This window comes from Aphelocoma coerulescens, chromosome 1, assembly GCF_041296385.1.
Source record: "Aphelocoma coerulescens isolate FSJ_1873_10779 chromosome 1, UR_Acoe_1.0, whole genome shotgun sequence".
Lineage (NCBI taxonomy): Eukaryota > Metazoa > Chordata > Aves > Passeriformes > Corvidae > Aphelocoma > Aphelocoma coerulescens.
This window is the reverse complement of record NC_091013.1, coordinates 120,141,740-120,166,564: the sequence shown is the minus strand read 5'-3', so window position 1 is coordinate 120,166,564 and position 24,825 is coordinate 120,141,740. Positions and strand designations below refer to the sequence as shown.

Genomic DNA, 24,825 nt, shown 5'->3' with positions numbered 1-24,825 from the left:
GGCGGCGACCCCCGGCCAGCGACCGGCCCGCGGCCACCCACCGGCCACCACCCAGCACCGCCCGCCCGCCCGCCACCCATCACCGACCGCCTTCCACCGCCCCCCAGCCGCGGTGGCGGCGACCCCGGCGCCGTGCAGGTGAGTGCGCGTCCGGTCGCGTCTCCGCATCCCCGCGCACGCCGGAGCGCCCCGCGCCGGGGCATCGCGGGCACCCCCTCTCCGCTCCGCCGCCGCCCCGCTCCGCACGGCGGGCGCGGGCAGGGCGCGGGGGGCGTGCGGCGCGTCCCGAGCCGGCCCTGCCGCAGCCTCCGGGGCTGCGCTGGAAATGGCACCGCCGGCCGCCGCTGGGGCTGCGGGGCCCGCCGGGACCCCCGCGGTCGGCGCCGGCCGGTGGCTGCCCCGCCGGGGGATGCCGCGGGCGAGCGGCGCGGGGCACTGGGGGCGCGCACAGGTGAGCGGTGCGGGGCAGGTGAGGTGTCCGCCCTGGCCGCAGGGTCACTGGAGGCAGGCGCAGCCCGGAGTTACGGCTCCCGTGGGATGCTCGCGGGCCGAGGATCCACGGGAAGCGCTGCCCTGGCAGGAGTTGCGGGCTCCCGAAGGATGCTCGCGGGCCGGGGATCCGCGGGAAGCGCTGGCACAAACGCGGTCCTAATGGAATTGCAGGAACGAGTGCGTATTTCCAGCGCTACCACGTTGGATTGGGAAGCGCTGGGAGAAACTGACGTGTGGTTCTTCATGAATGGTCCTTCATTCCCACTTCTTCGGGGCAGCCGGAGGACTGGGCTAGTGGAAAGCGACCGGGGCTAGGGAGTAGGTAGCACTCGGGACTTGCTAATAATTTTGAAATTCTGATTGAAAAACGTATTGGGCTAAATTAGGGGAAGCTGAGATCTATGGAGTGATTAGTCGGGTGTCTGTGATGAGAGCACCTTTCCCCTTCCTGTATTATTAAAATGCTCCTGTCGTTTTCAATGACACTTCAGTGCTGTGATGTAAATTATTGAGCAAGGGCAGACGAGACCTCCTTCACCTGTGCTTTAAGGGCCCAATCCCGCAGAGAGCAACTTCCTGCCACTCTTCCTTGCTTGGCAGCTCCTGGAGCTTGTCTGCTGCGTCTCGGCTCCTGTCCCTGCACAATCCTTGGCTGCCCTTTCCCCGGTAAACCCTGCCTTGGGCGGGCAGAGTCTTGCTGTTGGACTGCATGGAACTGCTGTCCTTGCTGCTTCCCGGGGAGCCCCATGGATGGGACAGTCCCGTGGGATTCTGAAGGTGTGAGTGACCTTGGCAAGTGTGGTTCTGTCTCAGCTTTTGCCTTCTTTGCTCTTCTACACTGATTTGGGGACTGATACATGTCCAGGTGCTGGGAAGTGTCTTGTAATGGGATAATCACCCTGGGATAATTATTGGCTGTGCTACACTTGCACCTTCATCCTGCTTGGGGGGAAAACAGGATTGAGGAGTGGGTGGGGAATGAATGGGGCTGTTTCTTCCCTTCCAGGCCCTGGAATGGTGGAGGTGGAAAAGGAATGTGATGTACTTGGCTCACCTCAGTTTTGGTTGCAGGCAGATCACTCCCGTTCCCACTTCGGCTGCAGGAGGGAGCACTTGCTGCCCCAGAATCATGATTCCCATGGAGGAAAAAGCCATTTCCTTCTCCAACAGCAGAGCAGCTTGAAAATGTGTGTTGTTACAGGGATTCTCCCCAAAATGGTTTATTCTGCAGCCTTTCTGTTGTTGTTGTTGTTGTTGTTCTTGCATTAATGACCCAGTTATGCTTTCCGGGATATTAAAGGCAATCTTCCGGAGTCCTTGCACAAATGCTTGTCATCTCTAATGATAACTGACTTTGGGCTCTGGCCCTGCGTAATCTCAGGTGATGCTGCCTGGAATTTGCCTTGAGGAAGACAAGATAAACTGCTGTTTGAAATGGCCTTTTTGGTGTCTCTGGTTGCTCTTGACTGACACAGAATCCAATGACTCCTGCCCGATGTCCGTCCAGGGATTCACCTGGTCTTGCTTGGAAGAGGAAAGGCAGTGGTGGGGGTTTTTTTGCCTGTCGGAGGTGATCGTGCTGTGTAGTCCTTCAGTGGCCAGGAGCAGTGGAAAAACCTTGTGCTGCCTGGTTTGAGGGGATCAGTGTGTACAATGGGGGGGAAACCATGTTTGTGAGTACCAGAGCTCTGCTTTCGAGGCGAAGTTCTCATGCTGTAGTGAGGAGCATGGTATAAATAGCAGTGCTGGGTTTTAGCCACTGAATTCAAAGTTATGGTTTCCACAGCAACCAGCACTCAGGCCGTCGTTTGTGTATGGAATATTTCCCCGTTTTTAAAAGGCCCACGTGTCTGGCATCTGCTGTGGTGCTGTGTCCACTCCTCCTCCGCAAACACCCCTCACTCATTCCTCCGGCTCGGTGTTTGAGTGTCCCCCCGCTCCCGGTTTCCTTCTCCCAGTGGCTGTTCTTGCTCTCTTCCTGGCTTCCCACTGCCTTCTCCTGGGCCAGGAGTGTGTGCACCAAATCCCAGCCAGGCCACTGTGTCCCTTTGTCTTCCAAGTGCTCCTTTTGGTACTGGTGTTTGCTCCCAGCTGTGCTGGGGTGTGATAGGCACAGCCCTGCTTTGGATCCATGATGTATTGCTCAAACACCACCGGTGTTCCCCCTCTCTCTCTTACCTGGGGGAGTTCTTATTTCAGTGGTAGATCCACAGCCTCCCCTGGCTCTCCAGCCGTGTCCCTTACGGCTCAAAGGAAAACAGAGCTGTGCACTGTTGTGGAGGACCATGGGATGTGCCCTTCCTATAGGAGGATCAGGATGCAATGCTTGCTTTAATAAATGTTTGTCATACAAATGTGCAGTGTTGCTAAAGTGGTTTCATTTATAGCCAGGGGGCTGATGTATCTACATGGTTGTGTCCAAGTTACAGTTTCCAGAGCAACTGGAGCAGCTTTGTGTCTTGGAAGACTGTTAACTAAAGCATGAAACGTTACATCAAATTTTCCTTTCTTAAATTCTGTAATTTCAGCTACTGTTGAAAATGCAGCTGTGCTTATCTGGGAACGTGTTTAAAAGCCTTGAATGACCAAGCAGATCTTCTTCAGATGTGTACCTCTGCCACCAGAACAGGAATGGGAAATGTCAGCCCAAAGAAATTATGCTTGGAGTTACAGCAAAAAGCACTTTAATTAAAAAACCCCAAACAATCCATAGAAGGAACCCCAAGCAAAAAAGATACGGAAGAATGACACGTGCTCTGCTGAGTGGGGGTAGTTTTGGACACCACAACATAAGAAAGGTCTCAAGCTGTTGGAGAGTGTCCAAAGGAGGGACACGAGGATGGTGAAGGGTCTGGAAGGGCCACACGAGGAGTGGCTGAGGGCACCTGGAATGTTCAGCTGGAGCAGAGGAGACTGAGGGGAGTCTCATTGGGGTCTGCAGCTTCCTCCGGAGGGACAGCTCCGATCTCTGCTCTCTGTGACAGGGACAGGACCCAGGGAATGGCTGGAGCTGAGTCAGGACAGGTTTAGGTTGGGTATCAGGGAAGGGTTCTTCCCGCAGAGGGTGCTGGGCACTGCCCAGGCTCCCCAGGGAACGGGCACGGCCCCCAGGCTGCCACAGCTCCAGGAGCGTTTGGACAGTGCTGCCAGGGATGCCCAGGGTGGGATTGTTGGGGTGTCTGTGCAGGGCCAGAGGTGGGACTGGATGATCCCTGTGGGGCCCTTCCAGCCCAGCACATTCTGTGGCTCTGTGATCTTGTCTCTGACCAGAACTAATGACAAAAGTACAATCTGGGAAAGCAGTGTAAAAAGGCTGGTGTCAGCTGAAAACATCAAATGAAGGCTGGAAATAAGAAGCAGTGGGGCTCAGGACCCCCTGGACCTGGGGGCAGTTGGGCAGACCATGGTGCCGAAGGCAGATCTGTTATAATTTTTTTCCTTTCCTTCTCTTTCCCCTCCCCTTTGGCTGCTGCTCCTTGTGAAACCATGTTCTTCTTGCAGTGTCTCACGGACACTTATCTGAGCAGTAATTTCAAGGACCTTGGGCATAACAAGAAGTCACTTTCCCACTCTAAGTCAATTAGAGCCTGTGTTACTTTCAAAGCAGTGGGTGTCACTTCCTTGTCGGTGTCTCCTTGTTCAGTGAGGTGTTTTGTCAGTAACAAACATAACATTCCCCTAGAAATGGACCTGCTGGGTGCTTGTATTGGTTTGAGCAATGATGCTGTAAAGTGCTTTGTAGGTTTCTTGGGGAAACTCAGCCAGGAGACTTTTAAGTGTTGGCTTGTGTAAAAAGAAATTACAGAGAGTGTCTCAGGGGTCTTCCTCTCTATTTTTATTAGTAGCTCAATGTTTTCCTCTTTACATATTTACCATGTATATAGTGTCCCATTGATGCTGCCGCCTGCAGCAGCCCTGTCAGCAGCCTTTGCTTAATAAAATGGAGGAATGATTCTTCTCCTACGAGATGTTTTTGAAATGAAACTTAAACCCAAGCCTTGTGATCTTTGGTGTGCTGCCCAGATTAGGGAAACAAAATGATTGAAACAGCAGCTGGCAGTGACTGGAAGTGAGCTGAAGTACCTTGAACTTCTCCTTGAGTTGCTTTAAGGAAAGGTGGAGATTTTTAATTCTCTGCGCTCAGCCCAAGCTTTGTGATATGGCACGGACTGGGAAGGGTTTTTGGTTTGGAGCTTGTTCCCATGAGAGCCAGGCTGCAGTGGGCTGGAGCAGGATATGTTGTGTACCTTCCAACTGGAAAGTCTTGCTGCAGCTTGGGCAGACCCTTGGCTTTGGGAGGTGAGAGAGAGGAGGTGAAGGCTCAGATCAGAGAGGAAAGGAGAGGCTGTTTTCTGTGTGTCAGAAGGAGGAGGGCTGGGCTGGTCCAGAGCACTGGATGTGGCACTCCCTTGGGGCAGAACAGTTCCTGAAGTGCTGTGTTTTACCCCAGACACTGGGTTTGGGTTTGGAAAAAACCAGTTTTAAATAAAGTTCTGGCCTTTCCAACTAGGGAAAGTACCACCTTAGGACTAGGGCTTTGTGCTTGCTGAAAACAATCATTTCACCTCACAGTCGGGAAACCTTTCTTCTGGTAGCAGCAAATCTGTGTTTTGAGCTTTGCAGCCCAGGCTGCAGTAACAAACACTTGGGATACCTCTGGCCAGTTACCTTGTTCGTGAGAGGATTCTCTGCTGCATCACAGTATTTGGCATGTCTTTGTGTCTGTTTTTCCCCTTCATATGCGCTGTGCCTAAGACTAATGCCGTTTTCCTCCTCATGGATAAATAATTTAAACACCTGGACTGATTAAGTTTGTGCATCTCAGCTCAGAACAGTCGTGACTTCTTTTTTTTTTTTTCCTATTCCAAGACTGCCTTTCCTGAAGAAGATTCAAACCAACTGAAAATAGCTTCATCACAGAAACATCAAGCACAACTTGAGGACTGTTGCACTCGTGGCAGGGATTCTGACAGTGTGCACTTGCCTCCCCATTAGCAGCATCTCATTGAATGCTCAAGGGTTTATTGACAACTCGTTTGCTTTGCCTAACTGTGCACTTTGCTGCAGGGCAGGACTGCCTGCCTTTGGCGCTGCTGGGGTGAGGGGTTGGGGAGCCAGGAGCCAAGTCCTTGGTACCCCAATCCTGCTGCTGTGGGCTCATCCCAAACCAAGCACCTAAAGAAAGAAATCTTTTTCCCTGATGTGTGACCCGTCTCATCCTGCCTCAGTCAGCGCTCAGACTGGCCGATAAAAGCACTCTCAGATGTCGGGAGTTTCCTCTGCCTTTGTTGTCAAAAAGTGCTCTTAGGAACTACCTCTATAGAGCAGCTGAATGTCTCTGGGCTCCAGTTAAACCACAGCTGGAAAACATCTCTCATCTCTCACTCAGAACATCTTCTATCTAGAGATGTGAAACCTCGTGCCAGAAAGCTGTGGCAGAGTTCTTTGCCCACGATTTTTCCTGCTGCACGAGCACGACTCTGCAAGAACATGGATATCCTGACTGCCTGTGTCTTGTCTGTCTGATTTGCAGGAGGAAGTGTGCAGAAAGCCAGTGGCATTAGGACAGTTTCGCTTGGCTTTTGGGGGTTTTGATTCCCCACCTCCACTTTTTAAATATTTTTATTTAGTTTTCTGTGTTTTACAGTAACCTGGTGGATTTGTCAAGGCTTCAGCCCTCTCTGTGGCTTTCCAGCTTCCCTTAGAAGCAGTGCTCAGCCAGACACCCAGGTCTCAGCAAGCCAGAGCAATTCCTGCTTGGACCCAGTTCCTGCTTGTCTGTGGGACCCATCCATTGCTGTAGCAGCAGGCAGGTTTTGTTGTTTCAAATTATCCCCTACCCCAGCCCATCACACTTTGCCTCTTCTAAGGCAGATCTTTGCCTGCCTTTGCCCCTTGGCATGGCTTGGGGAGGAATGGCCTCTCCAGCCCTCTCACTCTATCCCTGTGCTCTTCTCTCTGCTGGGATTTTCCCTGGAAATTGCTGCCCTCAGTCACCAGCGAGGTCTTGGACAAAAAGCCTCTTCCCCCGTGTTCCAGCATGGCTCTGTTTGGCTGCACCAGCCCCTCAGCTCAGTTTGCTTATGGAAAGCGTGTCTGAAACCTTGAGAGTCCCACTTCCTGACCACCCAGCGAGTTCCTGGGGAGTTTCTGTGCTGTTTGGAACTTCGATGAAAGCCTAAATTCATGCCCTACCTGCATTTCTGCATTCCTACCTGCAGGGCTTGCAGGAGGCCTCCATGTGTAGCTTGTTCCCTCTCCACGAACCTCCCCTGATGCCTGGGCAGGTGTGATGCAGCTGCAGAGGCCCTTTTAAATCTGCAGAAGCAAGGAAGGAAAAAAAAAACCCCACAGAGAGAGCTGACTGCAGTTAACTTTTCCACTTAATCTCATGTTCTGGTCCCATCAGGCTTTCAGGAGGTGGCAGTGGGTTTTGGTCCAGAGGGTTTAGTGTCTGATCCGGGAGATGGGGAGCTGTGAGTGATGGCTGTGAACTGAAACACAAGTTCCACCTCGACGTGAGGAAGAGCTTTGTTCCATGAGGGGGGCAGAGCCCTGGAACAGCTGCCCAGGGAGGGTGTGGAGTCTCCCTTTCTGGGGACATCCCAAACCTGCCTGGAGGGTTCTGTGTCACCTGCTCCAGGTGACCCTGACTTGGCAGGGAGGTTGGGCTGGGTGATCTCCAGAGATCCCAACCATCCCTGTGAACATAAATCCTGGCTTGTTTCTAGTAAAACACATCTCCTGGACAAGTCACACTGGCACCTTGGCAGATCTGCCAGTGAAGTCAGTGGCTTTGGGATTTCTCCCATGACTCATAAAACTTTGTTTGTTCTGTGACTTCTAACAACGGGCTGGCCTCGTGCTACCCCTTTGCTCAGGGGTGGTTGTGAGGAAGGACACTGGAGCTGACAGAAGCACCTGCCAGCATAATGAAATGCATAGCTAAGTGAATATGAAAACACCAGACAAGTGAGTTGCTTTTGTACAAATCCCCTTTTGGCTTTGCTTTTTTATTGAGGCTTGCTGAAGTGCGAAGATCCCTCTGTGAGAATAAGGTGAGCAATTAGTATTAATTGATTTGGGTTTTCATATGGGTTGGGATGAGCTTGCTGGGGCTCAGTGTGGCAATGTGTGCAATTCCAGGAGAAATTGATTGCGTTTTGTCTCTTCCCTGTGTCGCTTTCCCTTAAGCTGCTAATGAAATTCCATCAGTAATGAACAGGATGTTCTATTAAATGTGCATTCAACTCCTCATCGTTAACAAGTGTCTTTTTAGGATCCTTTTTCCTTGATAGCCCCCTCCTTTGCTGGTTACACAGTATTGGATTTTACTCTTGGTTTTTTAAATCTGTGAGTGGAGATAGCGAGAGTTGTGTGTCCATTCCTGTATTCCTCTTTGGAGAGTTATTTTGCGCGGCCTGGCTGGGCTTTTTGTGTGTTTTGCCTTTGGTAGCAATTACTGCTGCTTGCATTTGTGGCTTCCAGTGCAGAACAAAGCTGGTTTGTGTGCCTGGCCAGTAGCAATTGTTGGCAGTTGATAATGTTGGAGACCTCTCATTGTGGCTGGGATCTGAATTGTACCAACTTCTGCTGAACCCAAATTACAGGGGTTTAATTTTAGCTTCAGGGCTCCCATGCTGGAATATTTGCTTTCCTCTGGTAATAAAGCACAGAAAAAGTCGGTGTTTGAGGTCTTTCATAAACCTGCCATGCGAGACACGGAACTGAAGTGTCGCAAAAACTGCCAGAATTTCTATTCTTACCCTTGTCCGCTCTCAGACCGTGTTGGTAACACGGAGTTACTGTGTCCCACGGGGTGGTTAAACTCATTCCCTGACTGTTTAAATCTGTGTGTGTTAGGTGGAGTATGCTGAGTAAGAGGGAGTTGCTGGGGGTTCTGCATATCCAGTTACTGGAGCAGCTCGTGGACCATGAACCATTTGAACCACAGCCCAAGGAGGTGGACAGGAGGGTGGGACCCCCAGTGTGGGGAGCTTCTGGGTCTTGGCTGAGAATCTGCTTTTCTTGGCGCTTTAAATGAAGTAACTGGTGTTACCTGGGCATTTTCCAACTTTTCTTGGTGAAATTTTCATGAGTAGGATGGTTTGAAAAGGAATGTGTCATTTAGGGAGGTTCAGGTTGGGCATCAGCAGGAATTTCTTTACAGAAAGGGTGATTAGACATCGGAATGGACTGTCCATGAAGGTAGGAAGGCCTGGATGTGGCACTCAGTGCTCTGGGCTGGTGACAAGGTGGGGATCAGACACAGGTTGGACTCCATGGTCTGGAAGGGCTTTTCCAACCCAGATGATTCTGTGGTTTACAAATGTCTGAGAATGGTGTTTGCCCAGAGGTGATTAGGAGATTAAGTAATGGATTAATTGTAATTATTGCACTGGAACCCTCCTGATGTGCCTGTGTCCTCTCTGAAAGGGTTGTGTGAGAGGGGCTGAGTGCCTTGTTTTACTTCGGGCAATTATTTGTTGGCAGTGCACAGTTCTTGTCCTTGTTTCCCACATTAAAGCTGTTTAGCTTTCAGCTTGGAATTGGTGTGGAATTCCTCCTTCTCTTCTACACGTGGAAAGTGTTTGTTGGCAGCATGTGATTTCGGGGGAATGCTCTGATTTGCATCACAGGAAGGCTTCAGAAGGTTGGGAGAATGAAAGGACAGTTTTCCTTTGGACACTTGTAGGTGTTTGGAGGTACCTACTGGGGCAGGACTTGGGGTGAACTCAACCTGGATGAATAAGGCAGCTCTTTGTGCAGCCTCCTCTTGCCATGAAGGCATTCTCACATCACAGTGATTTTTCTTCCACTATGAAATACATCTGTATTTCTGTACTCATGAAGGTACTAAATAGTGCCAGACCATTCTGTCCTAGGCATGAGGATAGACCCAGGGGAGGTGCTGCTGACACTTCTCCAAAACGCTCCCCCAGCTTCCAGTAATGTGCATTGGGGGGGATTTTGCAGCCTATTTGTATCTAGTAGATTTCTTTTTCCCCAGAGGAAGCCTTTCACTTGGTTTCTGACAGTCTGCACCAGGTTTTGTGAGGGCTGCATGCGTTTCTCTGCGGATAATATGAACTTGCTAATTGGCAGTGCCACCATCGTATCTGTCAGGGGTGTGTTGTGTGAGGCTTGTGAGGGCTCAAGGAAAGGCTGGGAAGGTGCTGACCAGCAGTTCAGCTTATGGCCGAGTCCACGGTGTGGGTAGGGGGTGGCTTTGGTTTGGTTTGATTTATTTCTTTGATGTGTGTGTGTGCCTGAGGTGAAGGGCTCTGGCCCGGCAGCGCCGCCGCTCCCGGCCCTCCGCAGTCGCTGCGGGGTGGGACGGGGCACTCGGGGCTCGCGGGCTGCCGTACCCGCTGCAGCCTGCCCGGGCCGCCTCCGGGGAACACGGGCTGCCTCTGCGGCTGTGGACACAGGGAAGGGTTTGGGTGGGAAGGGACCTTAAGGATCACCCAGTGCCACCTTTCCAGCCCATCCAGGTCCCTCTGGATGCTCCATCCCTTCCCTCTGGTGTGTGACTCCACCAGAGCTCAGAGTCATCAGCAAACGTGCTGAGGGTGCACCAGTCCCACTGTCCTTGTCACCAGCAAAGACACTAAATAGTTCTCCCATAGAGAGGGAAAGAAGTTCCCCCAAAGCTCTCAGAAGCAGAGCTGGGCTCTGTTTTTAAGACAGCAGACGTTGTAAAACAAAACCTGTGAGTATGGGCACCCTTGAATCAAATCAGGGTGAAAAATGTACCTGTGCAGCGCTTGATTGCAGTTGTGAAGTCAAATGCTTGACTTAACTGACGGATCCCACATGCCATCCCTTTTCCTTGCCTTTTCTCCCCACTGAGGTCAGAATCTTCACTGGTGTCCTCCCCCTCTGGCCTTGTCCAGGGGTGAAAGCAGCAGGGGGACAGTGAGGAGACAGCTGGAGGGGGGAGTGGGAGGAGTGCTTGTAGGTTCAGCCAACAGAGAGTAGGTCTGCTCTGTATTTTTTAACTAAGAGTGCCAAAACCACTCCCCCCTCCTTTCTCTTCCTGGAAAAAGAAGAAAAACATCCCTCAGAAGGGACCCCCCCCCCGCGGTGTGATAGATAAGCTGTCTGCATTTTTGTGGCAGGGAGTCATCTCCTTGCTTTAGCCCCTGCTCCAGGTGGGCTTTATCTGCCCTCCATCTGCCCCCCAGGCTCTCTGGCTTCACTGACTGGTTCACAGAACTAAACTGGTGGCCCAGTCCCAGGGAGCTCCTGGGGCAGATGGATGTGGCTGCTGGGGGGCTTCTCCTGTGTCCCCTGGTTCTGTGCAGGTCTGGGTAGGGCAGGTGTGTCAGGACTGCTGCTGGAAGGAAGGCGGGTGCCCTTCCTCCTGCTGGACACCTGGAACTCCGGCCAGGTGAGTTTGCACACTTCCTTGGCACACTTGCTCCCTCCTTGCTGAGCTTCAGGGGCTGTTTCTGGCCCTGGCCCCTCTAGTTTGGTTTCTTGATCTGGCCCTCTGTTCCTGCAGAGCTCAGACATGAAAGCAGGGCTTGCTGGGGTAACAGGTACCCTCTCGCTGCCTTGGATTGTTCTGTTCCAGTGCAGCATGTACCAAGCTGTTTTGGTTTTTTGTCAGTGCTTTCCCCATTGCCTCCTTTTGCCCTGCACTGGGAGCAGGAGAGGCAGCAGCCAAGGGGATTGAACCCTGTGCTTGAAACCAAGCTCTCGACTTGGTGTAGCTGTAGGAGCAAATCCATAATTTATCTGCAGAGAACCTAAATTTTCTTGAAGAGAAATTATGCTTCAGGTTGTTCCTTGTGCTGAAAGCGTGGAAGGACATCCTTGAGCCTGGCTCTTGCCTGACCTGTTTGCTTTATCCTGGGGTGGGGGACAAGAAAACAAGGGATATGGGTAGACAAGAAAGAGGAAAGAATGTTTTTCCAGAAGGACTGGAGCTCTGGCATGCGGTAAGGGTTGGCAGCAGCAGTGGAAGCAGAGTTTTGCTGAGAGCCCTTAGGATCCACGGCAGCTGAAACCCTGCGGAGGAAGCAGGGGCACCCTAATGGGAATCATGGGGAACTGGGAATGGCAGGACGTGAAATGCCTCGGGAGATCTGCCTGCTGCAGATGCTGCAGGTCTCTGGAATCAGTGAACAACGGAGTCTCAGGCACAGGGAGGTAACTGATTCCCTGTTTGGATGGGCAGGAGAGGGAAGAGCTCATGTGTGGTGGGAGTGAGCCTCGGGATAATGTGAGCAGCTTGGGCTGGGGATCCTCTCTCAGATCATCCCAAATCCTTGTTGACAGAAGGAATGTGTGGATTTCTTGCCTCGTGGCTCATCTGCTCCAGCACAGGCAGACAGGGACCTGTTTATCCCGTTGGGCCACCAATAATCTTTTAGGTGTGGGGAAGTCTCCTGCTGGGTTTCTGTGCCCCACTTGAGGGGAATCCTCATGTGAAGGGGTTTGTCAGCACTCAGCTGAAAACCTGGGTGGCTGCTGGGTGGGGACCTTGGGAAGACATAGGTGTTCTTGACCCTGTTTGTGCAGAGCTGGCAAGGAGGGTACCTGCTGAGGGGAAACCTGGGTTAGAATGAGGAGAAAACAGTGGCACCGATGACAAGTCAACATAATGTCCGTGGTGGACAGAAGTCTCTTAAGGCTGTCCTAAAAGGAATCTAACCCTTCTCCCAAACAGAAGGTGGGAATTCCTATATTTTTTGTACTTTTGAAAGTTTTCCAAGGAAGCGGTGAGAGTCATCAGGCATTTCTGAGAGTTACCCAGGGGTGTTGCCCTGCCTGGGGTCTGCACAGAGCTTTCCCAGCACCAGTGTTGGGGTGCTGATCTGCCAAGCTGAGCATGTCTCTCCGTGGCACTAAATTATTTTCTTGATCTGGGCTGTCAGTTGTACTTCAGTGGTGAAACTGCTTCCTCTGGAGGGCTGTGCCAAAAATGGACAAGCCTGTGCTTGGCTTGTTCTGGTTCTAGGCCAGCACTGGGCTTTGTGAGAAGGGATCGTTTAATTACCAGCACACTTCCCCGAGGGAATGGTTGGAACTGTGTCTGGAGGGGTTTATGTTGGATATCAGGGAAAGGTTCTTCCCCCAGAGGGTGCTGGGGCACTGACCAGGCTCCCCAGGGAACGGGAACGGCCCCGAGGCTGCCAGAGCTCCAGGGATGCCCAGAGTAGGATTGTTGGGGTGTCTGTGCAGGGCCAGGGGCTGGACTGGATGGTCCTTGTGGGGTTCTTCCAGCTCAGGATGTTCTGTGATAGGTGATTACAAAAATACAGAGGCACTTGGGGAGTCAAGGAGTTAGAATTGTCTTCACTCAGCTTGAGCTGGCAATTCTGGATTTCCCCTTAATGTGGATAGAAAGAACAAGTTGTCCCAAGGGAATGATTCTGTGTCAAATTAAAAAAAAAAAAACAAACCAAAAACCAAAACAAACTAAAAGCCCAAATCCCCCACTTTTAAAAAATTCATTTCTAGCATGTCTATGCACTTAATCACCTCTTTAATACAGGGGACAGACACAAAGCTGTTCACCTCATCAAAGTGCCTGATGTGAATGTACAATATTCTCTCAGCACATCCTTCCTTCCTTCCTTCCTTCGTTCCTTCCTTCCTTTCTTCCTTTCCCAGCACCGTAATGCTGGAGGTGGTGGGAGGAATTGCATGTGCAACACTTCATCTCGGTAGGAGAAAGTGTCTGAATCTGTTTGTACTTCAGGGGCACCTCCTGTACTTCAAACTGCACCTCCTTCTTTATCCCTGTGGAAGACCAGCTTTTCTTCTGTGTGTGGGATGCTTTGGGCTTTCCTTTTGCTCTGTAGTGCTGCTGAATGGGAAGCTGCCAGCAATAAGGGAGAGGCAATTGTGTGTGTGTGGTGTTTTCCGCTTCCCTGCGGAAGGTGTGTGTGCCCTTCCTTCCCACTCTTTAGGTACCTGTTGAAGAGAACTGGTAACCTTTTCCTTGTCTTTCACCAAGTGCAGACAGCCAAATGCTGCTGGAATGGCCTCGTTTTTGTGGCATTAAAGGTTTCTGTCTTTGTGAAGAAATTAAGAAGTGCTGGGCTCTGATCTGCCTCTCAGATCAAGTGGAGCATGTTTCTTGCATGTGCCATTGCATATTTCAAGACCAGGATGGTAATTGTTGCTGGTTTGACTTGGTGGCAGATTGAGAGGGAAGGTTTGGATGAATCCCTGGGCTTTAGTGCCTCCATGGGACGCGCTGTTCCTAATGCAAGCTCGGAGCCGAGGTTGCTCTGTGTGGTGCCATAAAACACGTCCTGGCTTGGCCTGAGTGTGTAGGACAGCTGATAGCGATGGAGCTCCTGTGGCTTGCCAACAAAACTCAATCTAGCCTTAAATCTTGTCTTTTCCAGTTGGGTATGGCAGTGTCACTCCTCCGTGGATGCTTTCCTTTAAAATTATCTCTGTAAGCTCAGTGGAAGAAGATAATTCCTACCCTTCTAAGCTTTTGAAGGAGATTCAATCAATTTGTCTTTTGCTAACCTGTGCCAATGTTTTCTCTGTTTGAAATACTGTTTCTGCTAGCTGAGATTAAAATTTCCCATTCTCATTTAACTTTAGAACGTTCTAAAATTCAGGGCCTGAAAGTGTGCCAAAGTAGAGTTGTTTTGTGTAAATTCTTTTTACAGAATAAGATATCACTTGCAGAAATAGTGTTTAAGGGAATTTAAACACTGCTAATGATCTCTCCATCCACATAGCTCAAATCACAGTGATGTCACTGTGATTGTTGGACCCTGGGTTTCTCCTTTCAGATCTGCTGAAGGTTTGTTCTGTTTGGGTCTGTTTTCATCTCCCTTTCTCATTATCAGAGTGCTGCTGCCACTTACTCTGCCCTCTCTGTACTTGGGTTGCAATACCTGCTCCCACTCCAGAGGCCTAAAGTAAACATGCTGCTATTCTGGTTCAAGTGGTGTCTTTAGCTGTTGTAGTGTTTTTTATTTTGAGGTGACTATAACCCAGCACACCCCTCAGTATTTATTTGTGGTAAAGTGGTGGCCAGCCCGTGACCCGAAGGCCCGGCATGCTTAAGCGTTTCACGTACAATAGTGTCTGCCTCATAAAGAAAACACTGATAAAGAAAATAAATCCAAGTCTAACTGGGAAGTTGTGAGTATCACAGGATGCTGCGCCCTGTGGTTCATCTGCAGTGACCCTGCCAGGGGCTGTGAGCTCCCAGTCACACTGGATAATGGGAATAAGGAGTCAGCTGTTTGCCCTGGAACTTTCGTTACCTGCCACAGTGAGTGAGATTTCTCCTGGTCTCAGGAATGTGGCTGCTGCTCCCAGTGTGGCATTTGGCCCCAGCCAGGGCACAGGGGCCTCAAGGCAGCCTGCGATGTGGGTTTGCACAGCCCCAGGGCTGGTGAGGGGGATCAGTGTGTCCCTGTGTCTGTGGTCTCCAGGGGGCTTCTGCTACAGAAGGAAATGGGTTTGGATTTTTTTCCTTGTCTTTTAGAATTGCTGCTGGTGATCCCTTGAGTTCTGGAAAGCTAGTCCTAGAAAGAGACTACTGAGCTTTCTTAAAATAGCTAATTAAGTATGTATTTAAGCTTGTCTGTGTTAGAAACTAGCCAGCCTAGCTGTAATAGGATTGTTCTGGCTTGTTTTAATTGTGCTGGTCTAACTTGTGTGGATGCTTCAGTGCAGGGTAACGTCTGGGAGCAGATTTCCCTTAGAAACCTGCAGTCAAACCAACCCCTTCCCCGAATCACAGAATCCAGGGTGGGTCAGGCTGGAAGGGACCACTGTGGGTGACCTGATGCCACCTCCGTGCTCCAGCAGGGCCATTCCAGAGCACAGGGCACAGGATTGTCATCCTGGGCTGAGCGGAGGGGAGGATCACTCCCTGACCTGCTGCCAGTGCTCTTCCCGATGTCCCCCAGGACCCCCACCCCTCGTGTTTGGCTGTTTGGCTTTGCTGTCTGACCCTGTGACTGTGGGGACCCTCCTTTTCTTCTTGGTGGCTGAGACCCACCTGTTGCTCTGAGTGATCCAGGTGGCAAAGAGCGTTCCTGATGCTCATCCTCACTGGCCCTTGCTGCTGTGGATCTGGATGCCTTGGCGCTGTGGATGACCCGCATCGGGGGCAGTGAGAATAGTCTTTCATAAATATTTGAAGTCAGGAGTTACTCATGCGTACAACATTCAATTTGATTTATTTATTTGATGCAGTGTTAAGAGCAGAGGAGTTGAACACTCGGAAGTGCAGGGGAAGCCCTGCCTGAAGACTCCTTGTGTGCATTCAGCAGAGGGGTCTTGAGTCAATGTTGTGCAATTGTGGCAGGAGTTTATTTTTATTTCTTCCTAAGGCCTTCGTTCAGGATGTCTCCTTTTAACAAAGAATTAACAGGGTTTTGGTTTTTTAAACGTCCCTTATGTAACCTCCAAAATATATTTTAAGCAGAAGTTTGCTTTTTTTCCCTTTTTCTTTACAAAAAGAGCTTGAGCTGAAATAGCGGGACAGGTCTTTGATGGGAGGTTGTTGCTCTGCTTTGCACCTCTTGTGGCTTTATGGAATTGCTGTTGATCTCCCTTCCTTGGCTGTGGGAGTTCCCATTGGAGATGGTTTAGGTGCTGGGGGAATTTGGGCTGTGTTTCATGTCAAACCTTTGCTGGGCTACAGAGAAAGTTGTCCTTCTCACTGTTAAATTCCTTCTCCACAGGCAAGGAGATAGGACTAACCCCTAACAAAAGCAAGGAGGGCTTGCGTGAGCATCCCACTGACAGGAGAAGATTTTGGCTTCTTCCCTGGGAAAGCAGCCTGGCTCTGGGGCTGCTGCCTGCGAGAGGGTCCAAAATCTCCTCCTGCCATTTAAACAGTATATAAAAATACAATAAACTGGCATTTTCCCCTTTGGGCTTTAGATTGAGCTTTTGATATAAGTGTCACAAACTGGGGAGGAAAAACATGAATAAATAAATACGTCCAAGCTCCCAAAAACCCACTCCCTCTGAACCCTTCACTGCAAAAGTGTTTGACTTTACTGGCTTGTTTTAAGCCTTGTCTTCTGAGTCCCTTTCAAATTAGCTGTATTGCTGAAACCAGCCTGCAGTAATTGGGGAGTTTGGCTGCTGACTTTGCTGTGTGCGAGAGGGAATCCCTTTTTTCCTCACTGCAAATGGATTGCTATCAGGTCACTTCTCCTTTTTCTGGAAGAAGGTTTGGTTCAGAAGACTTGAAGTACAAATTCTCTGTCTGAAATTTGCCTTGAATGGGTAGCACTGCTAAAAAATTAATGGGGTGGAATAGCCTGGATGATGATTTTGCCTCTGATGTGAAGAAATTTTTTATTCTTCTTTTCTTTTTAATTGCTTGGTGCGCTTTCTTCTGTAACTATCTATATATCTATCTCTTTTTTCTTTTTTCCTGTGCATGCAATTCCCTGGGATCCTGGTGATCATTGCTGGGTTAGCAATTTAGTCTGGCATTGCTGGGACTGGGGCAGCTGCTGACGTGCCTAATGTGGCTCCACACGTTTGATGTTTATGCTGATAACCCCAGGCAGCTTGGGATGCTTCAGCTGGGTAGAAATGGAGCTGAAATTAAAAGTTTTTATGCTTGAAGACAGTTTCCTGAAGTGGGGGTGACAGTGATTTCTGCCCCTTTAGGTCCTGGTTGCCACACCACGAGTGGCTGCTGGCTTGGCTGCTGGTCCTGGTGGGAAGGGGCAGCAAAGCTCTGCCAGGTGTCCCAAAGCAACCCCAGGAACCTCTGTGACAGGTGACAGGGGCTGGACTGGCCACTGGTCCCGTGCCAGCCTTGCTGGGTGCCCTGGCAGTGCTCCCACAGGGAGCCAGGGATGGAGAGGGGGTGCCCAGTCTGGGAATTGCCTTCAGGAGCTCACCCACTTCTCTCAGCTCACGTGCACATGTGGATTTTTCCAGGGAGGAATCAGGACGGGACAGAGACAGATTTTACTCTGGAGCAGTGTTTCATGTCACTTTGCAGCAGTGTTTATTTCCCCTGGGCAAAACCAAATGGTGAGTACCTTGTAGAGATTGCAAGGAAACATTAATTACTGTGGCATATTCCTGTCTTTGGCTCAACTCGTGCCATTTTAAAAGCGTTTTCCATAGCTGGGATTTGTTTGTGTGGGAAGTCAGTTACATAATTAAAACAAATTCTATTCTATGATTCTATGTTTTTCAGCCAAATGCTTTCCCTTAAATCGGTACTGTCTGTAGCTGGGTAAAAATGAGGAGTGTCTTTGTCGAAGGTTTTTTCTCCTTTGAAGCTTTTTTCATGTACTCTTCCTAATAGGCATTTTCCAATATTATTCTTTGTAATTGTTTTGTGGTCATTGTCTGCTGTGGTTTGAAAAGGCTCATTAGGAAGCAAAGCCCTTGATGCCCAGCTCAGGAATGGTATTTATGATGTGTGAGGTGCCCTCACTTTGGTTCGGGTGGTTTGCATAAGGTGTTTCTGCTGTTTTGGGTCCTGCTGTGAATGGAAGTTGTTCTGATGAGGAAATTGCTGTTTTCCTGCCTGCCGTGCTCCAGAGTTTGTGTTGGTGCTGCTGGGAAGTGCCTAGGGTCTGGGCTGTCTGAGTCAGAACATGGGTGGCTTTTCCTTGGGGAAAGCCTGACCCAGTGCTGGGCACAGGAATGAGCATGGCAGTGTTCAGACTGAGCAGGGAGCTTGGGGGGCTCTGAGCACCACGGTGCCCACGTGGTTGGGATTATCTGGTATTAAGTGAAGCAGCAAATGTGCAGACAAAATCCAGGAGCTGGGCACGGTGCTCCCTGCTCACACCACCCAAAGGCTTATGGGGTGCCAGGGCAGGCCTGGGATGGCGTGGCACACCCATGGGTTTGGAAGCAGTCCCGTTAGGTTTGTGTGTTGGGAACGGGAGGCGAGGACGTGTTTTGCAGGAGTGGAGTCTATTTAAACCAGGCTTCACAAAACAGTGTTTTGCAGAAAAGAGCTGTGCTGGCGAAGGGAGTGTGGAAGTATCTCCTTTCTAGAAACATCTTTCTCCTCGGTGCCTGGGACACGGCTACAGCTCTTGAGGTGTTTGAGAAGAGGTCTGCCTGCAAATCATAACAGAGCTGCCTTTGGAGGGGCCTTTGGCTGCTCTCAGTGTAGGAGGGATGTTTCTGTGCAGTGCGAGTTGTGAGATGCACCTCAGCTCGCTTCTCACCCATGTCTCCTTACTTTGTCCTGTCTCGATGCTGGCATCTCTGAATCACGGAATAGTTTCTGTTGGACAGGACTTAAGGATCATCAAATCCAAGCTGTGCCCGATCCCACCTTGTCCCCAGCCCAGAGCACTGAGTACCACGTTCAGGCTTTCCTTGGACACCTCCAGGGATGGGCACTCCAAACCTCCCTGGGCAGCCCCTGCCAATACCTGAGCACCCTTTCCATGGAGAAATTCCTGCTGCTGTCCAACCTGAGCCTCCCCTGGCCCAGCCTGAGGCTGTTCCCTCTCCTCCTGTCCCTGTTCCCTGGGAGCAGAGCCTGACCCCCCCCTGGCTGCCCCCTCCTGTCAGGGACTTGTGCAGAGCCACAAGGTTCCCCCTGAGCCTCCTTTGCTCCAGGCTGAGCCCCTTTCCCAGCTCCCTCAACCTCTCTTCCTCAGACTTACTCTCTGGACCCTTCACCAGCTTAGTTGCCCTTCCCTGGACTCAATTTGAGCTGGATCTATAAAATTGTGTTGTTCATTCCGGCTGAAATCCAAGAGTTTTGTTCAGCTCCACTGTGATCACTGAGCTTGCTGGAGCTTGGAGGTACAGATGCGAGAGATGATCTCCCTTGGGTATGGCACTGAAATACCAACTGCACTTGGGGCATCTGCTGAACTCTTACACTCGTGGTGTGTAAATACAGAACTTGGATAGACTTGCAAAGTCTTGGCCTCTGTGGGGCTGAAACCATCAGCAGCTGGAATAGCCTGAACTGGAAGGGAGAATGGAACTGTGTTTGCATTCTGTCTACTGGGTATATCGCCGGGAACAAGCCGTGGGTTTTGCCTGCCTGTTGCACAGGAGTTGCTTTTCTTTTGATGCTCTGTTTTATCTGTGTGTGTGTGCCTGCAGGCACTTGGGAAGTGCTCACCTCTGACTGTGTTCATGGAGCAGCCACCCCTCAGGAACTGACCTGGGCTCCTGTGGAGCTGAAGGCATGAATCACACCAGCCTGGGAGGTGTGGACCCCTCACGGAATCCCACATCCTTTGTGTGTCAGTGGCAGAAGGGACTCACCAGGTGGCTGGAGTCACACAGATAGCGGGTTCGTGGCCATGGGCGCCTGAGGAGGAGGGACCAGACGGAGCAGTTCTTCTTGTTCCTGCTATCCACATTCCCAATCTCTCCAGAGCCTGCTTTTCCAGCACCAGACATGCCTGTGCTGTTCCTTGGCGTGGTGGGTTTGCCTTGCCAAGTGAGGACTGATCCCGAAAGGCTCCTGTGGGGTGCTACAAGGAGCTCCCCGTTTCCCTCTGCAAAGAAAACTGTTGGCACAAGCACCCACTCAGCCCTCACTGACTTCACTAAGGGTTTTTGGGGGGGGGGAATCTAACCCTGAAACTTCCCTGTACTTGGTGTTCCATTATTTTTGGCTGCTCAGAACCAGAAAGGTCACATACATGAACCTTTTCTTCTTTGCTGACTTTCAACATGGCCATTACCCTTTATGCAGTCTGCCTGCCCTGCTGAGCATGGGAATGTGTGGGACCACATCTGTTTTCCGGTCACTTTGAGTAACTGTGTAGAGACCATCTTCTCACCCTGAAAATCCCTTGGCAAGTGGGCAAGCCAGGAGCTGAGTGTAAGGGGAAAAGATCCCCACTCTTGGATTGCATTCTGATACTGAGTGCATCCCTGGGCTATCAGGGATGGGGAGGAGTTGCCTGTGAAACTACCATGGAATCATCCCTACCACCAATTCAGATGCTCCTTTGCCATTGAAACGAGAAGCCAAACCACTTTTCACAGTCTCTCCCTTGTGAGTTAGGGAGCAAAACGTCGGTGGCTGTGGATTGTCCCGGCAGGGCCCTGCCATGGCTGAGTTCAGTGGTGGTGTTGAGTTTGCTCATCCCGTTCCCTCCCCGGCCCCGAGTGAATTCTGCCTCGTGTTCGGCGCAGGGCCATCTGTTTTCCTGTATGCTCTCTCTTCCCTGGCAGCCCGATCCGAGTGGAAAGGTGAGGTCGGACGCACGTGACGTGACGAGGAGCGGCTCCTTTGTTCTCCCAACAGCTTGTTTGCCAGCAGAGGAGCCAAGTGACAAAAGGAACCCTGGGGTTTTTGCTGTCCTGAAAACGTGCTCCTAATGCAAGAGTCCTTGGGGTTATTGGTAGCAGAGCTGAGGGCACCTGAGTTTTGGGGTTAGTTTGGTACCCAAGGCATAAAGGTCTCTTGTGACTGGGCCTGAGCAGCCTTTTAGAGATGCTGAAATCTGTGTTTTGAGCTAACACAGATTTCACTGTATGATTCCTCAACATGCCTGCCAGAGAGCCCCCATGCCCCGTGTCCTCCTGATCCGTGCAGAGCTGTTGCTGCCATCCGGGTTTTCCTGAGCTATCTCCTTCTGCACTGTAAATGGTAATTTAATTTCCACATTTAGAGACCTTAATTAATTATGAATAAAATCATTTGTATGAATTTTAGAGCTGAAGGGTGGTGGATTAATGGATCTTTGGGAACGGGAGGCCTGTTCAGGAGAAGGGCTTCAGCACAGGAGTGGCTGTGCCAGCGCTGCCCTTTCTGTCCCGTGTGCATCCCCGAGACAAAAGGACTTCTGCTGTCTCCCTCACGATGCAGCAGCGTCTGTCTGTCTGTCTGTGTGCAGACACATTGCGTTGTCCTGCTCTCCCCACTCATCATTGGGAGTGTTGGGGAAGGCAGAGGAGAGAGCCAAATGCAGGTTTTGTACTCCAGGCGCTTCTCGGTCCAAAAGGGGTTTGTTTTCTTTTCCTGGAAGCTTTGCTTGCAGGAGTGAGCAGGGAGCACTCTCACTCCCAGCAGTTTTGCTTGGCAGAGCTTCCTGCTCTGGGTTGTCTCCAGCCCTTCCTCTGCAGAATCGGTGGAAACGCCGCTGTTTAATCCCAGCAGCCTTCCCGAAGCCCCTGGTTTTGTGTCTGGCTCCTGTGCTGGGGTGTTTGTCTCGGGTTCCCAGTCCTGCTGGGCGATGCCTTGGCTTGGGGTTGCGCAAGGCCTGTCTGGAGGGCAGATTGCCATCAGCAAGCTCCAGGATTTTTTCATGAAACCATGCTTAACTTCCTGGGGTCACCTGGAGGTGATGGGATCGTGTTGCCTGCAGTGACTGACAGGGCAGTGACAGAGTTTTGTGCTGCACAGCTCTGGTTTTATTCCCACCAAGTGCCATAAGCCCACACGGCCCCAGGAGCAGCAGCAGCAGCGAAGGCAAGCGGGGCTAAGGTTTTCACTCCTTTATAACACACTATCAAAAAATATCCAAACACAAGTGGTCAGATTACTTATGGGCCCCTCTGGTTTTGGGTGACTTCTTCATGCTTAGTCATTTATTTTCCAAGCTAATAATTTCATAGCAGCCTCTTGATCCTTATACCTCTCTGCATTCTGTTTGCTCATTGTCCCTGGCTATCATCCTGTTGTCCAAATCTTTCTTCCCATCTTTACAAAACTGTGCTTTAAGCCATGTCTGGTACTCAGGAAACATTGGTGGTGTAGCCTGGGCTGCTTTTGGCGAGAAGATGATTTGTGACAGGAAAAGATGCACAAGCTGGAGGCCTTTGCTGTCTGGGTGTATGTACCCCAGTACTTTACAGAATCAGAGAATCACAGAGTTGTTTGGGTTGGGAGGGATCTTAACAATCATCTGGTTCCACCCTGCTGCCTTGGGCAGGAACAGCTTCCACCATCCCAGGTTGCTCCAAGCCCCATCCAGCCTGGCCTTGGACGTGTTAGGCTGTGCTTAAGTTTTCTTGACAGTTTAAAGGAAAACTTAAAAAAAACCCAAAACCTCAAAAAAGGCATGTTTGCATCAATGTGTTGAACTGATAACAGTTCATGCAAACAAGAACATGTTCAGCTACTGGAGTTCCCACTCTGGCACATGGCCACAGCCTCCTACTGAAATGCTCAGCTGCTTTGGGAACCTGATCTCAAAGGTCTGATTTACACTGGTTACACCAGTAGCTCCAGTTGTGCCCATAACCCACACCACGAGGTTGTATTTAAAAGGAAAAAAGGCAGAAAAAGCAGAATCTTGGCATTTTCCTGTTCCTTGCAAATCGTGAATTTTTTTTTCAGTTCCTTCTTAACAATTCATGTGGTTGCTCAGTCTTGCTTCTGCGTGAATCCATAGCATTTTAGCCACTGGTTTCTACAGGACAAAAATGGTGTTTCTATAGCTAATCACGACCCACCGCAGTGGCTGTTCACAAGAGGGTGATACAGGAGTGGAGCAGCAGGACGAGATTGCCCTGAGAATTACATAACACTGAAGGTGTTGCCCTTTCTTAGAATGTTTTCCAAAGAAAGGAAAAGAAGAGGGGAAAACCAGAGGTAGATGGCACAGGGAGGACTGTGGCTGTTGCCCTACGTCCTGCTCAGTTTGCCAGAAGGGTAAAAGTCCCGGAGTTCTGAGGTCCCTTCCTGCAAATCCAAAGGATCCTGGTGGGCACAAGAGCCCCAGGCTGTTGAAGGGAGCAGCAGAAGGAATTTGGGCACAGTTGGGAGCTGGCGGGGGGGGCTCGGGGGTGTCATGGCTGCAGAAACGTGGGCTGGGCAATTTCTACCTGCACCTGATTAACTCTACCTGATTATTTTTAATCATTGGTCTCTGGAAGTCCCTGCCCTTCTGCCAGGGAGGGTAATTACATTCCCATTAGGAGCCTGGGTTTCCCTGGGAGGTGTGTGAGCCTTGGGGCTGCTCTGAGGGGCTTTCAGAGGTCCCAAGGTGTTATTACTGAGTGTTTTATTACACCCTGCTGCATAGAGGTGTGAGTGAATCTCCCTCCCTTCCGACAAGATCTGTCCTCAATAGTTTCAATCCTCACTCTGTTGACTTTTGGCCATTTCTTAACCAGCTCTAAAAAGTATCTGGAGAAAAATGGGTCGCTTAGCAACCAGGGCGGCCGGAGAATGGGTCAGTGATTAACAATTATGTATAATCAAGGTTAAAAATGCAGGGCAGTCTGCACCGTCGCTGCTCGGCCGGCCGGAATATTTCAGCGCTCCGATGCCGCGATTGATGGTGCTGGAAGTGAATTTATGCCAGCTGTAGTTTTGACCTCATGAACACAGTGATTCAAGACTTGAAACCGGGCTGAAGTCTCTTTCCTTTACCGATACCTTACAAAAAAACACTGAATAACGTTTGGATGAGTAACATGGGCATGGACGATGTTGGACATGTGTTTTTTCCCAAGGCTCTGGGCCTTCCCCTGGCCATGTGACTTCCCAAACAAACAGAAATAGATCTGCATGGGAGAGTGGAAAATACGGAGTCTAGCTGTAGAGCAGAAACGAGGAAGGGTAGTGGGTTTCTGGTTCTGGTCACCTGTGTCAATGTTGATGTACCATTCCTCCAAGCAAGCAAACTGCGAATGCCACGTAAGCTTGATGAATGTGTTTTTCTGAGCCTTATTTTGGCAAAGTGATCATTTTCCTAAGACCTTGGTGATGCTTTGACTTGGGGGTGAAGAGGTCCCTAGCAGCTTTTTCTCCTTGCACTGAGTAGAAAAGGAGGTGTCTGGGTTGTGATTTCATTTACCCCAGTAAATGTCCCAGCACTCTCTGTTGCTGCAGGAACATCCAGTGAGAATATCAATCACTAGAGCAGCGCTGCATCTCTTGGATGTGATACCGGGGTTGTTTTGCCAAGTCATTTACTTTCATTGTCTAATCAATTCCTCAAGTCTCTTGCCTGTTTGCCTCTTTGTTTAATTAACCCCTCTTTTCAGCCTTGTTCCCCCAGTCGTCATCCTGATCTTGAGAGGTGAGGATCAGCTGACAGTGCCTCTTCAGCAGTCACGGGAAGCAGTGCATTCCAGGAGCTCTGGCTGAAGGTGATTTATATTCCTGAGGACTAATCTTCCATCACTGTCCGAAGCTGACAATGTCACGGGCAAGCAGCTCTCTTCCTTCACTCCCCTGACCACATTTCCCCTCCCCTGCTTCCACTGAATAGACTTATTCCCTGCCAACTAAAATAATGCATATTTTAAAGATCCCTTTCAAACTGATATTACTCATCACCTTCCTCACCTCCCACTACTGGTCTGGGAGGAAAATCATTTTAATGCCCCTTTCCACAAGAGTCAGATGATGTCTTAATGAATGCTTTCCTTGCTTGGTTTTGGTCGTTAAACACACTCTGCCATTGTTGG

The 24,825-nt window shown here is 50.4% G+C and overlaps 1 long non-coding RNA gene across 1 annotated transcript; it reads left to right on the top strand.

The window, feature by feature from the left end:
• LOC138120119 (uncharacterized) lies at positions 1 to 24,611 on the top strand. The gene is made up of 3 exons (XR_011155743.1): positions 1 to 138; positions 17,395 to 17,490; positions 24,400 to 24,611. It is a non-coding gene; the product is annotated as an uncharacterized lncRNA (long non-coding RNA).
• The last annotated feature ends 214 nt before the right edge of the window (positions 24,612 to 24,825 follow it).